This window comes from Nipponia nippon, unplaced genomic scaffold (genome assembly GCF_047370975.1).
Source record: "Nipponia nippon isolate SJK-2023a ecotype South Korea unplaced genomic scaffold, ASM4737097v1 scaffold_5, whole genome shotgun sequence".
Taxonomy (NCBI): Eukaryota; Metazoa; Chordata; class Aves; order Pelecaniformes; family Threskiornithidae; genus Nipponia; species Nipponia nippon.
This window is the reverse complement of record NW_028262369.1, coordinates 57885488-57901123: the sequence shown is the minus strand read 5'-3', so window position 1 is coordinate 57901123 and position 15636 is coordinate 57885488.

Sequence of the window (15636 nt, the reverse complement as noted above, 5' to 3'; positions counted from 1 at the left end):
GCATGGACATGTGGAGACTGAAGTGCTTGCAAAGCATGCAAGGTATTTGCTCGGCCAGACCACCCGGCAAATCCTGCTCCAGTAATAATTCGGGCTGGGTGGAGAATTATCAACGCAGATGGACTTAAACTAAAATAGTTCCATCCTATCTCCCCTTTCCATCCCCCCTTCTATCTTCTGCAAACTGACACAGTTGAAAGTTGTTGACTAGCTTTCTGGAAGAGGCACAAATAAATTGGCAGCAAAGGGAACCCAACATCACTGAGGAAATCAAAAAGGTGTAGCTTTTGGTTAAAGGTGTCTCAGAGGTCCTGAGCGGGGGGAGCAGCAGCCCAGCCTTCTTGCTGTGGGCACCATGGCTGCAAAACTCAGCCCAACTCTGAAGGCTGTGGTAAGGGAGAAGGACAGCCCCAGGGACTGCAGTGTAGCCTCCAACTTACAACCTGCCAAGAGCATCTATAGCCTTTCTGGCAATCTCTCTCTGTGTTGTCTAATGCAGGGGCTCACCCTGAAATACAGCTCCCACCCATGCTGTTTGGAGACCTTGCCACTCAGGTCCATACCTGGCTTCAGCCTGGAGAGGCAGGGGACCTGGTCCTCCTACGTCCCATGCTGCAGGTTGCCTTGCCGTCTTCTTGGCAGGACCTCATGGCAGGATCACGCCACATGGTGGGAGCCCACCACTGGAGGTGGACAACTCACACACCCCACTCGACCCCACTTCTGGACCCCCTTGACAACTCATGGGGCAGACACGGGCTCAGGGCATCCACAAAATGGTGGCATCGTGGGGCCCTAGCAGCACTATGTACTGGAGAAGCTGGGGGGCACACAGAAGGGGGCACACACGGGAAGGGAGAGGGTACTGGGGGAAGGGGGCCCTGGGGAGCCGTGAGCTGAACCCAGCAGGGAACAGCATAAGACAATAGATGCCTCTGTTCCAAAAATAGCTGGTGATGTGGATGCTTTCCAAGGAGGAACCTAAATCTGGAGAGTGCATGAGGCAGGCAGCAGCATGTTGGATGCCAGAGGAGCCGGACAGGCACATTTCATAAAGCCAAACAAGCATGCCAACAAATAGGTAACGTGGAAGCCAGAGGCCTGAATGAGCAGGTGGTGAAACTGCATGTCTTGATGAAAGACATGCTGGGCTTGGAAACTGGTCGTGCAAGGCTGGCAGGGCAGCCCGCAGCCTGCCAGGGAGCCTGCCCGACGCCCCACTCCTTCAGAGAGCCTCAAACATGCTCCCTTCCCCCAGGGCAGGATAGACCCAGCCAAGCACTGCAAGCCTGGTCCCACCACAACCACCTTGGTGTGTTCCACTCCTCTCTCCACCATCCTTTGGTGGGTTCCTGCAGCACTTCCAAAAGGTAGGGATGTGCAATGGTCCCGCTCCCTTTGACCTGAGCCTCTTATCTATTTCCCAGGCATTGAACCAGGAGCAGTGCCAGATGGCAGGGTGGCCTTGTACCTGGCAGGGTGTGGAGAGTTTATAGAGTTGCTGCTTATCTTCTGTGGGCTCAAGGCTCAAAGATACACAGCTCCTGTGTTTGAAACTGCATCCTTCTCTTGATGCTGCAGAGCTGTGCTTGGACTGAGGCTGCAACATGCCCTCATTGCTTGCATCCCATGACACCAGGCTCAGTGGGAGACTGAGGGATAGATGGAGCAAAAGTGCCAGATGCCATCAGTGTGTCTGATTCTCGCGAGGCACATGGGCCTGATATTCCCAAACAGAAGCAACAAGAGCATCCCAGCTGCCTTACACTACCACCATGCTTTGAGAGGTTGCCTCTACCCCTCCCCACACTGGCTCCCACTCTCTCCATCTCCACCACCTGGTGCTCGCTGGGTGTTTAGCCACAACCTCCAGCTTGTACCTGTGACCCTAGGGACTTCCCAATGGTTACCCTGCTGAGCACTTCTAGCCCATGTCCCCAGTGTCACTTGCCTTCAGCCATTTCTGTGAGCTCCAAGGGAAGAAAAAAGGTGTCAGGAGGCTGTGTTAAAAAGTACAGAAGTAAGACTTAAAAGATTCAGAAGTAAGACTTGGGTTCACATGCATTTTGAAAGAGCCTTCTGCTGTTTCAGCCTGCATGGGTCCCAGCTGTAGGGTCTGCCCTGCAAGCAGAGGAACAGAAGTGCTCTTGCTCGTTCCTTTCTTTCACAGAAAACCAGAAATACTGATGGAGGTGGCTCAGCAAATATTGCAGAGTTTGGGGTTAACATGCAATCTTCTGCAGCACGACAGGCACAACGTAGTCTGCCACCCTACAGTTCAAGTGGGGCAATCTGTAGTGTACATGCTGCTGGGCTGCTCTTGGAGAGACTGTGTGATCTAGTTTCTTTCCCTGGATTCACAGGACAGATGCAGCCATATGAGCAGCTTCCTGTTGATGGAGATGCTCTGGCTCTTTACTGAAGTTATTCTCCAACAAATATTGTTAAAGCCTGTTCAAAATCTAGGTGCAAAATTAAAATGCCTGGGTATCGTGGCATAATGTCATCCCTGCATGATTTAAAATCCACATGCCATCAGATCTGAGCAAGGCAAGCCCGAAATCTGGTGCAGCACCTGCCCGCTATCCCCTGCCTGGCCCCCTCTCTGCTGCAGCCACCCTGGTGCCCATGACGAGCGCTGGATCTGCAGGACCCGAGTGAAGGGAGAACATCACCCACACCTGCAGAGTCTGCACTCTGAGGAGAGGAAATTCAGTCCAGCTGCCAGCTCTGGGTGATAAGACAATCTCCCTTCATCTCTTATTGCCATTTGCTCCACCCCTTCATTCTTTTTTTTTTCCGGTTGCACCCAAAAGCCTGCGCTCCCCAGCGTTTTGTACCCTGCTCTGTGTTTTCCCCTGATTATGCTGCGTCACATTGACGTCAGGGAGGCAGCGAGGGGCACGCTAATGGGGCTTCTTTCGTAACCTGCTCTGCCCTGGGGGCACTCGTTAAACGTTGGGGCCGCGTGATACGCAGGTAACGGCACTGGAGACTGATTGCAAACAGTCCCGAGGGAACCCACGCTGGTTTTTCCACACAGCCTGCTTGCCAGACCAGGAACAGAGCAAACACGCTGAGAAAGGAGGCTGGAAAAGGGCAGGTACCTATCTTGGCTGGCGGGGCTCAGGGTGCGTGCACAAGGCAGTTTGCAGCAGTGATTTCTTTGTGCATTGCTGAGGTGGCAGCACCCATACAGGGGGACTCACTTCTAGAAAGTGAAAAAAATTAGTTTAAAACTCAAGTTGTTGCAGACTTTGGGCATGGCCATTTTTGCAGGGTTGGGTTTTTTGGTGTTGTCATGATCAAGAGAGGTTGTGGGAGATGACACGTTCTGCAGCTCTGGTGGACAGATCACATCATGGTCTGGGTTTCATTCGTATGGATTCTGACAGAAATTCCCCGTGAGACGTTATGGGCTGCCAGGAAGGTGCATGCAAAAAGCCAAAGGGCGGGGAGAGGGCTGCCCATACAGAGCTGTGGGGCAGATCCCCACTCCAAAGCTCAGCAGGGTTGCTCCAGGGTCTGCACAGGACTCTCTGCATCTACCCTGGGACAAAAGACTGGGGGTCTGGCCACAAGTCTCTGGCTTGGGCAGTACCTCTTATTTATCCATCCTGGTCTGGCAGCCCAGCACTCAGTTGTGGGTATTCACACCGAGCATCAGCCCCATCAGGAACACATCAGAGTTATCCCATGCTCTCAGGTTGGACATGGCCGCATGGCAGTGAGGGGGATGGGTCTTCAATTTTTCCATTTCCCTTTTGCTTGAGCGTCTTCCGAAAAAAAAAAAAATTAATACAATCTCTTCAAGAGTTCCCCAGCCCTGCCGCCTTCTCCTTCACGCCTGTGCCTTGCTGGAAAACAAGAAGGATTACCTCAGCTGCTGGATTTCTCTTGCTCAAGGAGGGTTGTTTGCAATAACTCCTGGCATGGCTATATGTTAAATGCTGACCCAGCCTGGATTTCAAAGAGCCAGGGTTTGGGGAAGAAGTCATAAATTTAGGCCTTATTTTGGGACACAACCCTAATTTTCAGACTTTGATCTCTCCTTCCCGCGTAATGAAAATCCATTTCTTGTCTTTGGGTGCTCTATTGTAGGCAGAAGAGACCGGCATGGTTTGCATATGGAAAAGAATTACTATAAGTTGCTTTTTAAAACATTTTTTATTGATGTGCTCCCAGTCTCCTGTTTGCTGGTGGGTAATTAAGTCAATTAACAAGCATCTGTTTATTTATTTTCCTCATTTATGGATGTAAGCAGTTTGGGTAGCAGTTTGTAACAAGGGCCTGCTGTAGCTCGCCTGCCGATACATGAATATTCAGGCAATCGCTTCCTCTGTCTATGGGGACCTGCCTCGGGGATGCCCGGTGCAAGCTTTGGGGTGGGTGCTTGGTGGGGCTTAGGCTGGGCTGACACAGGGATGGGGTCCTGCCCTGGGAGCATTTGGGAGCATGGCATGCAGAGGATGGAGCACTGCTGCTACCAGCTCCCTGCTGCATTAGGGCCCGTCCTGCAGAAAACAGCTGTGTCTAGTATTTTTCCAGGGTGTAGGCACCCATAAAATAAGTTCCCTCCAGATACCCATTTTGGCAGAGCCCCTCAGACACTCTTGCAGCCCTGTCGGGCTTTTATGTCCCTCTCACAGACTGAGGCTTCAGCATCCTTCAAAAAAACCAAGCTTTAGGTACCATGCTCACAAGGAAGCCTGCAGAGGCTGCAAACCACCACCCTCCTCCCCTCTGCTCCTGGGAGGACAGCCCGATTTAATGCATCACCCCAGCCATGGAACCCCTCTCCTCCCCAAACCCATGCACTTTGCTCTTCCTGAATGGCTGGGAGAGGAAGCACCACTGGGGAAGCAGCAGCTCCCTGGGAATTTGTCCCCCCTGGGTTCATCCAGGCACATCCTTGCCAAGCCTACCATTCCTCCTGGGCAGCCAGGTGGCCCTGACCTTCTGGTGGACACTTCTTCCCCAGAGCATTTTAGGGTCACCAGACCACCCTAGACACTGCTTTCCCCATCTCCCTTGCCAAACAAGCTCCCTACGCCTAGAGCCAAAGGCTACAAACCTGGCAAGTGACATTCCCGCGTGGAAGAAATAACTTCTAGTGATGTCTTCAAAGAGCTATTTAATCACAGGGAGCACAATTAAGGAGGCCTAGGAGCAAGAGAAAAGGGATTAGCAGTATCTGGGAAGAGCATTCATCACAGCGAGCAGTTTGCAGGGGCACATCTGCTGCTGACTCCTCTCTTCCAGATGCACCGGTTTTATTGCCGTGTCAGCAGGATGAATGTTTACTCCCTTTAAAAGCCGTCAGACAACTCAGATGCCGAAACTGTGTAACGCTAAACATGCTTGTTTTTTAGAAGAGGGGGAAATGATGCTTAGAAACACGGGAATTACCAGAGAGCAGATTAGACTGGCCTTGTATCTTCTGCTCCTGATGTGAGATGCCAACAGCAGCTCCAGAGGAGGCTGCAAGAAAGCCTGGGGCCGCCACTTGCAGGGCTACCCACCCCCTGCACATGTGCTTGGAAGAAGGGAGGGCAGGAGTCCTAACAACCCTTTCAAAATTCCTTGGGTTTGGTAATTTAATTTGTTTAAATGAACAATTAGAGCTCAATTTAGCACTGTCTCATTGCAGCATCCACTGGATGGCTGGACTTTCTCCCCCTGCTCTTCAAAAGAGATGACAGAGTTTTGGTATCTTACAGTAAAAATCATTGGGGCTGGCAGTGCCAGACAGGGTGTGCAATCAGGGACAGAGTGGTTACATGCCAAGAAAACACAGGTGACAGCAGGTGAGGGAGGGAACGTGTGGGCATGTCATTTCCAGGGTGCGGGGAGCATCAGGACACTGCAGGGCCCACACTGGAGATGTGCATCTTGCTATTTGGCCAAAGATCTCCAGGGTGACTGGAGCTGGCCGGTCCCTCCTTGCAGCTGGGACCAGACGTGCCATGTGGTGCTGGTGAATTACTGCTGCTGTTTGAAAGGTGGGTTGTTTTCTGCACCACCAACGGGAAGCAAACATGAGGAAGGGATGTGAATGGAGACAGAAGGTAGAAAACCTCAAGTAGAAGCAGTGGCGTGGCTGATTGCAGACAGCTCCAAACAGGCAGAGCACCTCTGGCGTGGTCCACAGTAGTTCCTAGGCAGCAGGGCTTGATCTGGGGGATTTGGGGTGTCTGGGAACTAGCCCAAACACACAGAGAGCTTCCTCCCATGAACAACATGGACAGAGGATCCCCAAAGAGGCAGGGCGCTCACTACCACTCATTTCAGAGCTCACAGAAATTTGCCATCGAGTTTTGAGACCACGCAATTTAAAAAGTCAAACCAAACCATTCCTTATTTCAATGCAAAACAAGGTGAGAAACATCCCCGGGGAGCACCAGGAACATTTATCTGTGCGTGCAGGCTGGTGGGCAGAAGGGGTCAGACTGTTTTTGCTGCTCAGCCATCCTCCGGGACAAACCAGCCCGTCACCAAGCCACACCACTGGCCAAAGCTTTGCAGCATCAATCTGCAAACCCCCAGCTCAAGAAGCAGCATCTCTCCTTGCTCAGCTGCTCACAGTCTCTGCTCCTGCCACTGCCTGTGAGGAAGCTGCAGCTTCATTGCATCATTGCCCCGAACTCCTGCTGTCCCAGGAGGGTGTCCCAGGCAGAAGAGGAATGAGGCAGTGCTGGGCTCACCGGTGCAATTCTGGGCAGCGATTCACATCCACCCTGCTCCAACAAGAGACCCAGAAAAAACCTCCGATCTTATTTACGGCAGAAGTGGGAGGTACAATAATAATTGGATGAAAGTTTGCCATAATGGATAGTGCACTGGCTGCAGCCCAAAGCTGCTTAATAGACCCGATTTCCATGTGACAATTGAGTGAAGACACCAGAGAAATTCACATCAGATGGCTCTGGTTGATAAACAAAAGATACTTTCAAGGCAGTGCAGAGCTGGGACCTCGGGTGGCAGCTCCCTCGCCATGCAGCAGTTTTGGGGTCTGCCCAGCAGATGCGGTCCCATCGGGGCAGTCCTTGCCAGCTCCCGTTTTATGGCTGGCCACACTCTGCCCAAGTGGCTGGTCTGCTGGCTGGTGGGAGCAGATGGTCTCTTTAAAATACAACCAACGCTGCCAAGGCCTGCTGCTTTTATTTGCAGCCTCGACGCACGCAGGCTGCGAAGCGGCACCCATCCATCTCCTCTACCATCCAGCCCTGCTGGTGTCCCTCTTCCCCCTGCCCCATGGATGCTGATGAGACCACAGCAGAGAGAATAAGGCCTTCTGCTGATTTTTGCTTCATATTTCAGCAAGGGGAGGATAAAAAGTTCTAGTTTCTGTCTTAAATTAGCAGGGTGAGATCCGAGGCTGCAGCAATATTGCACAGCCTGGGCCCACCAGCGCATCAAAGGCTCTCAGGGAGTCTTGCCTCACTTTGCCTTCCTCATCTCCCTTTTTCCAGCATGGGGGTAAGGGAAGATGGGTCTGGGCTGTATATATGCCCTGCAACCATGCTGCACAGAGATCCCACCAACCAGCTGGAACACAGCATGACCTCCCAGCCAGTGTCGGGCTCCCCAGGGTGCCTAGGACACAAGGTGGGGGTTGATGCCAAAGCAGGCCCTTGGCACGGGGAATGCTGGCTTCAGCTCCTGCCCCTCATTGGAGCTGTCACCATGGACACACTCAAAAACTCTGCCAATTGCCCACTGACACCAAGTTTGGGGGGTGGGAACATTTTTTGGTAGCAAAGCCAGATTAAGACCTTCTGCCCTCCTGGATAGCATAACACATTGGGTGGGATCTGATTTTAAAAGTTAATAATAAACTGCTCCTTGCCAGATTTTGGTATTTGGCCTATTCCAGTGTTTCATTCTGTGTGTGCATTTTTGGGGGCTAAGGTGACAGGCACAAGGAGTTACCAACACAACTACAGAGGCAGTGAACTGCAGCATTAGCACAAGTATGAACCTCCAGGACACAGGGTAGGAGGGAAATTTCTTCCGCCTGCTTTGCCCCCAGAGAAACCATGCTCATAATTGCATCCTCTGACCCCTCATTTAATTCTTTTCAAAGTCTCTGGACGACACACATGAAGACAGTGTATTATTTTCCTGGGCAAATGACATTATATGCTTTCCCCGATGGAAATTATTTCTCTTCTGCACCTTTTCCTTAATCCCACACAATTTGAGAGAGAGCTGATTTATAGATTTTGGATGCTCTCTTTTTTCCCCACTGCTGCCAGAACTGAAAAGGATCGTGTATTAGTTTAAATCCTGCACTGGATGAGGGTGATGTTTCTCAGCTGCAGACTGTCTGGGTGCAGGGCTTGCTGCATGCTGGAAGGCAATGTGTTTGCTGAGCACTCCCCATCTCCCCCATGGACAGGGCATGTAGGGCTGATGGTGGGAGACGCTTTTAAACATCTGTCCCTGTGCACACACAGGAAGGCTGAGGCAGAGGATTATCCCTGGCTTCGAAAGATGACAGAAATAACTGTTTTGTGAAGTGCCTCTTGAACATGGGACACACCAGGGATTGCCCACCTGAAAAATACAGCATACCTGCGAGATCAGCTTTTTGATAGTCGTGGTGAAATTACTGAAGGCGGCCTGGCAACAGGCAGCAGAGGAACCGCACTCAGCATCTGTTCGGGCTGGGGTCCATCCTGCTGCTTAAGCAGAGGTGGGCTTCTCACATAGCTCCTAGCTTTTGTAGAGGCTTTCTGCTGCCTGTGGGTTGAACTGGGGGTGCTAAGGGCAAGTGTCTCCTAGTAGGCCATCACTGCAGGCCAATAACTGTCTGGTAGGACATACCACCTCCAGAAAGCAGAGCAGGATTGCTCTGCAAGGACTGAGACAGAGTCTGCTGTGAGGACGCTAGCAGGGTGGTGTGGGAAGCACTGCAAGCCACCCTCTGCATAAGGGGAGAAAGAGCATCCCTGGCAGGACCCCTCCATCTGATTCACCTGGGATCAGTGGGGTTAACAGAACCAGATGCTGAAACCTTGTAAAGGGGAGACTTGGATGTCAGGGAAGCTGGGAAGATTCCCAGGCCCTAAGAGAGAAGAGGGGGAGGTCTTTCTCCTTGCTGTGTGCACCCAGCTGAGAGCCTTTAATAACTATCTCCAGCCGTCGGAGCTGAGCTACACTACCACTTTATGCGGCTTTTGGATCAGAGGACACAGTGAGCGGCATCAGAGGGCTCACAAGGGATTAAAATAATTACTATTCCCCCCCTTTTTCTTTACACATGACAAGGTAGGAGGAAGATATGGAGGAGGTATATCATGACCATAGAAAGGGGCACTTGATCCAAATTCCAGGGAGGAGAAAGAAAAACATGAATTGAGATGAGTTAAGTAATCAGTGCACAGGAGGATGAAAGACAAAGCAGAGCAAGCAAAGAGGTTACTTTGCAGGGGTGGGTGGTTTCAGAGTGTCTTTATAATGCAGCCCAAGTAGGGTCCCTCTCACAGTTGTTTTTATTATGATTAATAATTACCTCTACCTAATGCTTTCCTCTTCCAAGCCCTTTACAGGCACTTGCGTACTGCAGATGGAGCCAACAAAGATGCAAAGAGCACTAGAGGTAGGATCTGGCAAGAATGAGTTCTCTGGAAAACACAGAGAGAGGGAGAGAGACACCCTGTCATCGCATCTGTGCCAACCCCCTCCCTCCCTGAAGGGGAAGACCTGCATTGTGGCATTCATTTGGGGGAAAAACAAACAAACAAACAAACCAAAACCAACCAACAAAACAACAGGTTTTGGTGTGGACATGGAAAGCTTTTTCTCTGGGGAAGGGTGATGCTCTTGCTCACATAAGACGCCGTTTAACTAACCTTCCCGACAGGGTATCCTAGGGTACCATCTACCCTTTGCCAAATTTTTTGTATGTCCAATGCACCCTGGTTTTATCACCCCTTTCAACACTGCTTCTTTCAGCGCACCCCGTGACAGATAGCTCAGGAGCTGAAAAATCCCCTGTGGCCATTTCTCTGGGACATCTTGTCCTTCCCAGAGTGTGAAACAATCCAGGACTCGCACATGTTTGTGGCCCATGCCCTGCAATGGTGTAACAGCCCCACACAGGAGGATTTCACTGACAAAAGGACTGCTCTGGGCTCCTGTTCAACAGGGAGATGAAATAATCCTAATGGCATCATCTCATTTGGCCTTTCTTTTTCTCCAGCTGTTCCTGCTTCTCCTCCAGAGATGCAGCTGCCTTTGAGAATCGCTGAATTGGAGGAGGAGAGGATTTGGCTTCTGCTTCCCCAGTGCCCCCCGCACTTTCTGAGGTGACGGGGCTGTTTTCCTGAGAAGACCTGTAACACGAGCAAGACAAACGTTGGCTGTCTTGTGTGGTCATGTCTGGATTTCAGGGCAGGCTTTCCTGTTTGGACAAACACAAGGCTCAAGGCGAAATTCAAGAAAGTGAAAATCTGCACGCTGCACATCCAAGAATATATCAAAGAGAATGAAGCTCCAGCAGCAATTTCCACACACGGACACAGCCACAGGCTTACCAGAGGATCCTCACCTTCACCTCATCTGTTCTGGCCTCCTGTTTCTTGCAAGATGGGCAGAGACCCTACAGCTGCCAGCGGTGCAGCCCAGTCTGCCGGTGCAGGGCTGGGGCATGGAGAGATCACAGCAACAGGGCAAAACACAGTTTTCCTAAATTTCCTCCTAGAAGTGACTGAACTAATGGGTTTAGGCTAGGTTAAAAGCAGATGGGGTTACAAGGCTACAGCAAACAGCCTGCTGCTTCCTCACCTCCTGCCACAGCTTTGGTTCAGACTCAAGTGCCCCTCAAACAGCTCACATTCCTGTGAGGAGGGTGGAAACCTTGGCTGATTTATAGTCTGTGGGCAAATCTCGTCGTAACTCATTCCTTGTCCTGCTCTTCGGTGAGGTCTTCTCCATGGGCTTTCTCACAAATTGGGAAGGGGAATGAAGCAGTGACAAACAGAGGTCCTCAAGCAGCCAAGAGACTCCTGGTCTCACTCCCAGGCTGCAAGGCCTGCTTCTCTGAATCTCTTCCTTCAAAAGCTTCTTGCCTTTACTAAGGACTAACTGGAACTCCTGTAGTTCAAGCGAGGAGTTTCACCTGAGCTCACCTGAGGCTGTTACAGGCTACAGACACTTGCCCATGCCAGAAACAAGTGAAGATGCTCTTGCTCACCAGCAGCAAGTCAGGAGGTAGCCTGGCAGGTAGCCTGCCAGGCTTTTGTTGAGCCCCTCCTCTTGCTGTAGAGAGGATGCTCTCCTCTGCATCCTCCACCAAGGCCACGTTTTTGGCAACAGGCTCAGGGTTTGCTGGGCCTGGGATTTCCAAACAACTTGGCACTCAGCAGCCACCTTAGACATTGCACTGCTTGCACATGTCCCAGGGAGCCAGGTCATTGCCACTTTGGTCCTCAGTCACCCCTCCAGGCAGTGTGAGCCATTGCAAGTGCTCAGCCTGGAGCAGGTGTGGAAGAAACCCAAAGCACCTGGTGGCAAGCTGGTCTCCCACCCTCACCCTGAGTCTGCCTCCCCATCTCAGCAGACACAGAGCCATGGGAGAAATCAGTGTGGGGCAGGCCTGGGGAAGAAATGATGTGCAGCGCAGGTTTGTGAGAGGCGGGGAGGCTAGGAATCATTTTAGGAACCAGAACAAGAGACTAAGCCATTTTCTCCTTTCTGTGCTCTTGTTCTGCAGACTTGCTCTCTGTTTCCTCAGTGCCCAGAAACTCTCACTCACACAGAAGCTACGGACTTCCCCTTAAATCAACACTACCACCGAGACTCCCCTCTCAGAAAATTTCCCCAAATGGCACAAAAATATGCTACTGCTGGAGGGGCTGCTGAGGCTGGCCTGGCAAATACACTGAGTACTGATTCAGTGCTGTGCTTGGAAAGGAGAGAGCAGAACTGTCTGCTTCCAGGGGAAAAAACAAACAAACAAATATTCCTCTGATACTCATGTGTTCCCCAGGAAAAAAAAATAAAAAATTATGTGGAAAACACCCAATGCACACACTTCCAGTACAGCCCTGCCCTTACAGTGGCTCTTGTTCAGGAAGAGATACCCCTTCTTGTTTTCTACAAGCCAAGAGAACCTTTCCAGGCAGTAGGATAGTGACAAGAAGACCCATGGAGCTGGTACACAGTGCCCACCCAGCCGAGGGGGGTCTCAGCATCCAGCAGGGATGCCACAGGGAAATATCAGCCTCCCTGCATGCTCAAAACATCCTTCCCAATCAGGTACCGGCCTGATAACAAGGGACTTAGGGCCATGTTTCTAGAGGTTTTGAGATACCTGTCTCTCTTTACCTTTGTGCTTTTGGGAAGGCAAATCCCAGCACTCCTTCCTTCTCCCCCAGCTCAGAGCAGATGTTCATGCATCTCTTCAGTACACTGGCTGCTCAGAGCTCCCCTCTTCAGCTCCAGGAATGAGCTTTATGGCTGGCTGCAGCCTTCAGTGCTGGGTACAGTGCAGTGCTTCAGGACTAGATGGAGCTGCAGCTGTCGTGAGACCAGAGTGCAAAGGCATCTCCACTGGGAAACAGGGGGAAGCTGCAGGAGAAGCATTGCACAAAGCTATAGAAAAGACCAGGGGACAAAAACAGCCCATGAGAAGGGGCTTCCACATTGCTGCTGAGCCAGACACTCACTTGTCTTCCCCAGCAGGGACTCACAGGCAGCTTCAGGCAGCTGCACCCTCTCACTGGAGCTTCACACATGATGTCCACATGCCCCACAATCCAAGGATGAGGAACCAAGGAAAGATACAATAAATCACTCCTTCCTGTCTCAAAAGACTGATGAAAAACCAAACATACAAAGGCTTGCAAGTGGCTCTGATAAAAGGCTATAAACAAGCCCCTAACCCCAAGAAGGGACTGCTGTGCTCATATTTGAGAGGCACAGCTGAGAGCCCTGCCCCTCTCCTGAACAGGTGAAAAGAATTTCATGCTTCACAGAAGCCCCCATCACTGCTGGGGAAACTTCACTGCCTTCAAGAGCATCCTAGCTGGGAAAAACACAGCTTTGTCAATATTTGATACCGTGGGCAATGGTCTGCAGCTGAAGCATGCCACTGCCATGGTCCTTACTCACACAAATTCCTGAAAATGACTGATAGACCAGCCAACATGCAGGGTGAAAGGAAAAAATGCCCAGGACTGCTGCCTGCTCTACACTGCCTGGAGGGGGGGAAGCAGCACAATGGAGAGATTACAATAAACCCATAAATCAATGGGGGGAAAGAGGAGAACATAAACACTGAGACGATCACTGAATACACAGGGAAGTGAACATATAAGCAGAGGCAGAAGCTTTAATGAATACGCATTCCTGGGAAAACTCTGCCTCTGGCACCAGCAGAAGGTTTTTCCACAGAGCAGAGCCAGTGGGATGACTGGTGCCCCATGGTCAGGACCAGCTGGGCATGTGCACCCACCGAAGAGACAGGATGGAGTCTGTGACCTGCACCCCATCACCCCAGCCCTGCAGCCCTGCCTGGTCGTGGGTACAACTGATGCAAGACACCGGCTGATGTGGGCAGGGAGTGCCTGGCCCTTCCTGGGCAATCCAGCAGGATTAGCTGCTAGTACACAGTACAATACCTAACCTTGTAAGAACTGTCACGACAGGGAAGTGGCTCCAAGGACAAAACGTCCTGCATCACTCGCTGGCCGCTTTGCCTAGGCTCCTCACACTGCTGGGATCCTGTTGTATGGCATCAGCATTACTTCTCCCTTGTACCACACACAACTGCTCTTTCCACAACCCTGGGCTTGTCCTGCACCCTGGCAGCAGCTCTTCTGTCTCAGGGGCACCAGTGCTTCACATGAGGAATGGGAGGCATCATCCCCACTAGACCAGGCACTAGTCACAAGCCAAGGGCATCCCCTACAAGGAGTCCATAAACGTGCAATGGGAAGATGGGTCCTGAGGCACTGACTTTGGGGGAAGCATGGTGAATGTCCACAAAGCAGCTTTGTCCTCAGCCCTCGGGTGGTCTTTGGCCTGGATGCAGAAAGGTCACTCCAAAGGGCACCCTGAGGGACATGACTTTTGCTTGAAGTCCTTTAGGTCCAACCGCTTGAGACTGGGGTTCACCAAAGCTGCTGGGTGTTGCTGGCAACTTGACACCACTTTTAAAGATGTGCACATTCAGGGATGCAACTAAGCAGAACCAGTGTGGGGACAGGGGACAACAAATTCACCAGGTCCTGCCAGCCATGGCTGCTAAGGCAGAGAGGCATCGTGGGTGAGTATTGCAGCTGGAGGAGCCTGAAGACACAGAGGCCATGATTCGGGTGCATGTGCAATCACCTCTTTTTGTAACTGTGCCCACTCCACAGTCCTCCCTTCACCTCATGCTGGATTAAAGCCAAAGTGGTATCTAAAATGGTTGTCCCAAACCTCCCTCCCAGCTGCAGAATACATTTTCTGGGCCAGAAATGTCTGGCAACATATTCGCTGAAGGATGCAAGGAATTCTTCAAATTTGATGTGGCAGCCTTTCCTTTCTTCATTACAGGCAGTGCTTCCTTGGGGATGACCCCCATATTTATGCCCTCAGCTAGAGGAAGATGCTCTAGCACGTGCGCAAACAGCCTCCAGCTCTGCAGAGGCATCAGGATGGACTCCAACAGGCAGGCAGTAGCATAGCTGGCATCTGACTAGCCTACTGCCTCCAAAATCCCCGACTCTTCAAAATCCCCCACCCCTCAAACTCCCATTGCACAGCTGGTTGAAGAACCAGGCCACATGTAGGGTGAAGCATCTGGAGGGTGCAGGGAGCAGGCAGCAGGGAGAACTCAAGCCCCCATGTCCACAGAGGCAGCTCTGCAGTGTGCAAGAGGAGATCCCTTCCCCTGCAGCGTTCTGCTTGCATAAGCAACGTTATGCTGTTAAATTCAGAAAAGCAATAACATCGCCAGCAATAGATGCTACTCACGATAGCTCAGGGAACAGATAAGAATCCCAGAGATATGTTATTTCTGTTCAAAGTCTTGGTCACAGTGACCTCCATGGATATTTTAAAATCAAGCTGTTTTAACTCTGTTTCTTTATTTGTTTGTTGTTGCATCCACTTTTTAAAGAAACTTTCAAAGACCTTAAGTCCTGCTGTGTATCTACGTTCATTAGATTTCCTTTTTCATTTAACAAGGCAAAGACCAGTTAATTAAAAAAAGATCTCCATCTCCCAGCTGACATATTGCCCTTGGCCCAAGCAATAGTGCTCCCTGTGCACTCCCCACCCTGTGCACACAGCTATTGCTGCAGCTGCTTGGGCACAATGTGAACTGAAATGGAAATGTAAAGCAAAGACTGTGCTGACAGAGACTCGCAAGTGCCCCTCAGAGCACACTGAATTTGGAAGCTCCCACCAAAATGGTAAGGCAAAGCACCAACCACAAAATGAGCCCGGCAGAATGAGAACTCCCTCTTCTTCTCCTTCCTCCCAGGAGAAGAAAACCAGCCCTTTGAGGGCGTGTAAAGTAAAGAACTGACAAAGCCAAAGCAAAACAGGAATGAAATCCTTCACTGGTGCTTCCCTCCAGAGCTAACAGACAAACAAATAAAAAAGAAAAGAAGCAGAAGCAGTTTATTTCCCATCGAACAC